The sequence below is a fragment of the Ictidomys tridecemlineatus genome, chromosome 8 (genome assembly GCF_052094955.1).
Source record: "Ictidomys tridecemlineatus isolate mIctTri1 chromosome 8, mIctTri1.hap1, whole genome shotgun sequence".
In the NCBI taxonomy this organism is placed as follows: Eukaryota; Metazoa; Chordata; class Mammalia; order Rodentia; family Sciuridae; genus Ictidomys; species Ictidomys tridecemlineatus.
Window position 1 is genome coordinate 153,275,083 of NC_135484.1, and position 5,683 is coordinate 153,280,765.

Genomic DNA, 5,683 nt, shown 5'->3' on the forward strand with positions numbered 1-5,683 from the left:
ATTCCAAATAAATGTATTTTTCAGCTTTCAACATTTTAAATATGATTAAGGAAGAAGGACTTCAGGGTTTAAGCTTCGAGGATTTGCCAGATAACCTTGTCTGCTAGGTACCTGCAACCCATAAATGAACTTTAATCAGTGGCTTCCCTGATTAAAAACCATCTATTATTGTTCATCAGTGTGTTTCTAGTGACCTAGAAACAATTATAAGAAGGGTGAGGAAGAGGCACAATGGAGAGGCCTGAAAAATTCCGGCTTGTGAGTTTTATCCCCAGAATCTGGGGCGAGACACGGAGCCTGGCCTGTTGGAGTGTTGGGAACTGTGTACACTGCCTTGGGGACCTTCACCATGAGTCAAAGGACACCCCTTGTAAGGGATCTGGACTTCACAGTCAGGAGCCTAAGCCAGGCACCTGACCCTTTTGCTCATATGCTTTGGCCTACGAAATTGCCTTTCTGAAGTTCAAGTTCATGAAAAATGGGAAAGAAAATAACTTCCTTCAGGATTATTTGAGGATTACACACGATCATTAATGAATGTAGGATGTGGGACAATTTAATAAATAATGGCAAATACGGTTCTTCTGGAAGACCTGGGAGCAGAGAGTCCTGAACGTTTCTTCCTTCACTACTGGTTCTCCTGATGACCAGGGGTGAACAGATTCTCTGTTGTATGTTTAAGACAGAGAGGGACCTGCAGCACCCACACAGGCACCCATGGCTTCACTAATGTGCTTTCACATAGCAAATCAGTGTCATAATGGGAACTAAAACTACATGGTTATAATTCACAACACGTGATTCAACACGTGGCCACTCACATGTGCTTGTTATATGAAGTGGCCTAACTCCTGGTGTAAAGCTTTATCCTACCTGATAGAATTGCCCCTGGAATTTGTTGGACCCAGGACATTCATGAAGGTGGAGAATGCAGTGAACCTCCTTGAATCTCAGAGACTTCTAAGGTATTGAAGAAATTCTGATGCTGGAAAAAGCACAGAAAGGGTAACACTTCAGTACACAGGCATGCTAGGAATCGAACGTGTGGGATACGTTCAAATAATCCTACAATGCTTTACAACCTTCCTATGAAAACTAGGAAATCCCATTGCAGGCCACCTAAAATATTGGCAAGCTTAACACAGCACCATAAACATTTTGTGACCAAACTGGAGCCTTCTAAGGAATGTAAAAGGAGTATTAGCATTAGAAGATCTATAATTTTGGGGGGCTGGCGTTGTGGCTCAGTGGTAGCGCGCTCACCTAGCAAGCGGGAGGCCCTGGGTTTGAACCTCAGCACCACATAAAAACAAACAAAAAATAAATATTAAACTTAATACAATATTAAAAAATATTTTTAACAAATATTAAAAAATAAATATTAAACACTACAACTAAAAAATAAATATTAAAAAAAAGAAAATCTATATTTTCTCTGAAAAACTACATTTTAAAAGTCCTGCTCACCATCTATTTGGCTTGAAATTCAGAAAAAAATGTCATAAACTGTATGCACTACAGAATCATAATCTCTGCAAAGGGGCTGGTGCCTGACCCCTGTCTAACTTAACGAGATGAATTCAATTAAAGGAGAAAGAAGCTAATCTATCCCTGTGTGAGTAGTTAACGTGAAAAACGGAGTGGATTGTTTCACGCTCTCGTGCTGAGGTTGGTCTATGATCCCGTGCCTTAATTACCCCTGCTGTCAAAGCAGCCAGTATTGCTTCCGCCATTGTCGCTCTAAGCCAGCCTCATGTGGGAGCATATTAAATATGTGACTCTCAATCAGACCCCACCCAGGCAGCCTGCTCAGCCTGACCTGTATCTTCACAGGATCATCCGGAAGCATAAGCTCTGGGCCACTGATCCCCCTGTCTACAGAACACAAAGGGGACCATCCAGCCCGGGACACTTCACTGTGAAGTAGAGTATATGAAGTTTGCAAGGCTTTTCCAGGCACTTCAAGCCTGGAAGGTGTGGGGACTCGTTAGTACTCTTGCCATAGTTGTTGCCAAGATACGTAACAACTCTGAACCTATGTAACTATCCAGGCACTGCCCTAAGTATCTTGTCATTCACTTCTTTCTCAACTGCCACGTGGGTTGCATAACTGCAATGTATAGAAAAGGCAACAGAACACGTAGACTGTATATAACTTGCCCAAGATGCACGCTATCAAGAGGTAGGGTCAGTTTTCCAGCCAGAGTCCGTAGTGGGGTGGGGGCAGCGCTGGTAACTACTTTTCTGGGTTCTCTCTCTGATAAGATCAACATTTTCTTGAGGATCAGCTTCTTTTTTTTTCTGACCCATATCCCCCAAACTCTTATCGGTGGCCTATATCACTTACTTTAAGAATGTGCAAGATAACTCTTAAATGCTTGCGTCTATGACTCCGTATATTTCATTGTTTCCTTTTACAGATGAATTATTTTATTCCACTGAGAGCTGAAAAGAACTATGCATGCATCATCATCTGATCATTTTACTCCCCAGTACCTACCCATCCCCTCACCTCTTTCCTCCAGCCTAAAGACTGAGTGTTGTTCTATGAATGTATGAATCAGCCACAATGAAACTTGCTCTTCTGTATAATTAATAGGCACCAATTTTAAAATTTTAGGAAAAAAACTGAACCCCAGAAATATAATTTGCCCAGCATCACAGAAGAAGTTAGATATTAAGGAGGTAAAAAAAACTAATAGTTACCTAGAAGAAATGATCCCTGTAGAGATGTGACCAGCACTCTACCTTTCTTCCAGAATTTTCTTTTTGGCATGGTCCAAGTTTCTCCTGGACAATCTGATGAAACATTTCCTATTAGTCAGGTCTTGGGTAACAACTCTTCAAAAATAATTAAAAAAAAAAAAGTCTTGCATTCCAACACCTTGTGTCTACTTCCTATGCTGGAGATCTTCCCTGAGGTCAAAGCTACTTTAACAAAGAAGGGCAAAATTTAGAGATGAAGCAGAACAGAGGTGGAAAGTCAGCAGAAAAGAGCATCCAAGTCAGTCCACCAGAAATACAGTGGGAGCCACATAGGGACTTCTCAAATGTTCTGGCAAACACATGAAAGAAAGAAAAAGAAACAGGTAAAGTTAATTTTAATAGTGTGTTTTATTTAATTCACTACATAAAATACATTATAATTTTAATAGCCAATGTAAAAAAAACTACCAAAGAGACATTTTATATTTTATACTATGTCTTTGAAATTCGTGCATATTGTAGCACATTTCATGGCCAAGGGCCACATTGAAGTGCCCAGTAGGTCCTTGTGCCTTTGGGCTGCTATATTGGTATATTGGACCTTCTGGTACTAAAGGCTTGAAGTGCCTGAGATAGAATAAAATGAGGTTTGTAAGGGGTTAGATCAGTCAGTGTGTCTAATACCAAAGGGAATACACAAAGACTTCATGGTTCATACACATTTCTAATCTATTTCTCTCCAATTTTAGTATAATGCTAATTGACATCCTTTCTTCAAAAAATGTGGTTAAGTAATATGATGTTTTTATTTTGATTTTTTAAATTTTGTAGTTTATTGTTATCATAATGTCATTCCATTGAACATTATTATTTAAAATTATCTTAATAATTACACAATATCCTACGTGGATTTTTTATCATCTTATAAAAACAAAATTTCTGGTTATTAGCATTTGGTATAATTTTCATATTATAAGTGATGTTTGATGAAATCCTGCTACAAAAGTCTTTGAGCCAATAACTAGACATACACATTTATAATTCTGTCCCTGTTAGGACTAAATTGCTCCCCAGAAAGAGGATTCCAATAGTTCCAATAGTACTCAGGAGAGGTGCTCCAGGAACACTCTGCCCAAACCTATTTGTAATTTATTAAATATATTCGCCATTTTAATAAATGACATCTTCTCTTTTCCTTCTGATATTTCTTTCTTTAGTTATAAGTTAAATGAGGTGTGTGTATATGTGTATGTTGTGTGTATGTGTGTTTTCAGGCCATTCATAATTTTTTCATATTTTTATTGGTGCATTATAATTATAATTTTATTTATTTTTATTCATTTTTTATTTTCAAGCTTGGAAACATTCTTCACATGTATATAGAGAGAAATATTTTGAGGGAATCACTTATTTTTCATTAGAAATGTTACAAATATTTCACTGTTTGAAGAATCATTAAAATAATTTGAGGCATTTACAAATTTTCTAGTTACATGTAACAATATTTTCTTAAAAATCAAGGTCTACAACCTTCATTTCATATTTACAAAGGATTTTTTTCCCTCAAAGGAAATGTAAACCTGCATTTTCTCCCTGCTGTTTTAGTGTGTGTGTGTGTGTGTGTGTGTGTGTGTGTGTGTGTGTGTGTTTTCTATATTTAATGTCTTAATCTATCTGGAACATTTTTTTGAGAAATTATGGAAATGTAAATTATGGAAATGAAATTTTTAAAAAAAATTATCAATGAATTCCATCAGGTCATTTAAAAAGTCATTAATTGCAGAAGCTCTTAATTGCATAGCATTAGCAATCTAATCACTTTAAAAACAATTATTTAATTTTCTGATTATATTTTAGGCTAGGTTTTCCCAAATCAGTCCTGGAAGGTGCAGGAAGTGGGAACTTTGGAGAAAACATAACGTTTCCTTTCCTTGGTCCCCCAGCCGGCCAGCTGGAGACGCAGGGAGATAACAGGGGAGCGGAGGAAAGCACACCACGGTGGGTTTTGTTGGGTTTTGTTTTTACTTGATATTTCCTCTCTGGACCTGCATGAAGTTTCCTTTCCTTCTTCTGCCTGGCCTGGTGCAGCATCTCTGCTGGCTTGGGATGAAGCACAGACAGGTGGAAACAGGGGATGGGTGCCTCTGCATCCTCCAGGCTGGATGTACCCAGAACCAGAATTACCTTCTGGGGTCCCCAGTGGGGCTCAGGTGACTCCCTCACCTGCACACCTCCACTGCACACTCACAGCTGAAGACTTCAGATCTCCATGTGGTGACAACGGTTCCTAGCCCGCTCCTGGGTGGGTTTCCCTTCTGCTGTTCCTCTGGTCCCTGAAGCCTTCCCTTCCTCAATTCATTTTTTTTCCTTAAATTTAAGGATCCAGAAGAAATTCTTTAAAGTGTGCCACTTACATTTCTCTTCTTTCATTTCAAGGGCATTATTTTTTCTATTTTGTATTCAATTGCTATGCTTATTTGGAAAACTGTTAAGTGAGCAAGTTAAATGCAAGTTAGGGAGTCGTTGCATAGTTGTCATATTCTTAACCGAAAGACAGGGCATCTCTGACACAGTAACCTTGCTGCCAATGCAAACTATTTAGAATTCACTTGTGGGAACTGCATGAATATCAGATAATAGCACAGACATGTCCCAAGCATGAGTCCCTCCCCGTGTTTGCGGGTGTCTCTGTAGCAGCATCCAAAGGGTCAATGCATTTGAGCATGACTTCACTTGCTGTCAGCGATATCTTCAGCATAAAGGAGAATGGAGCTAATGTGGAAAATGTTTTGCTTGCTCATATGGAAGGCACGGATGTACTCTGTCTGCAGCCATGCGTTTTGCACATATTTTCAGTGAAGTGATGTATCCCTTCATTTAAAAAGTCAGGTGATGGAGTAATGCCTGATTTTATTGAGACCGTAATGATGAAAAAGCCATTCCTTCTCGTAGCATCCCAGGGATAGGCTGCACACCT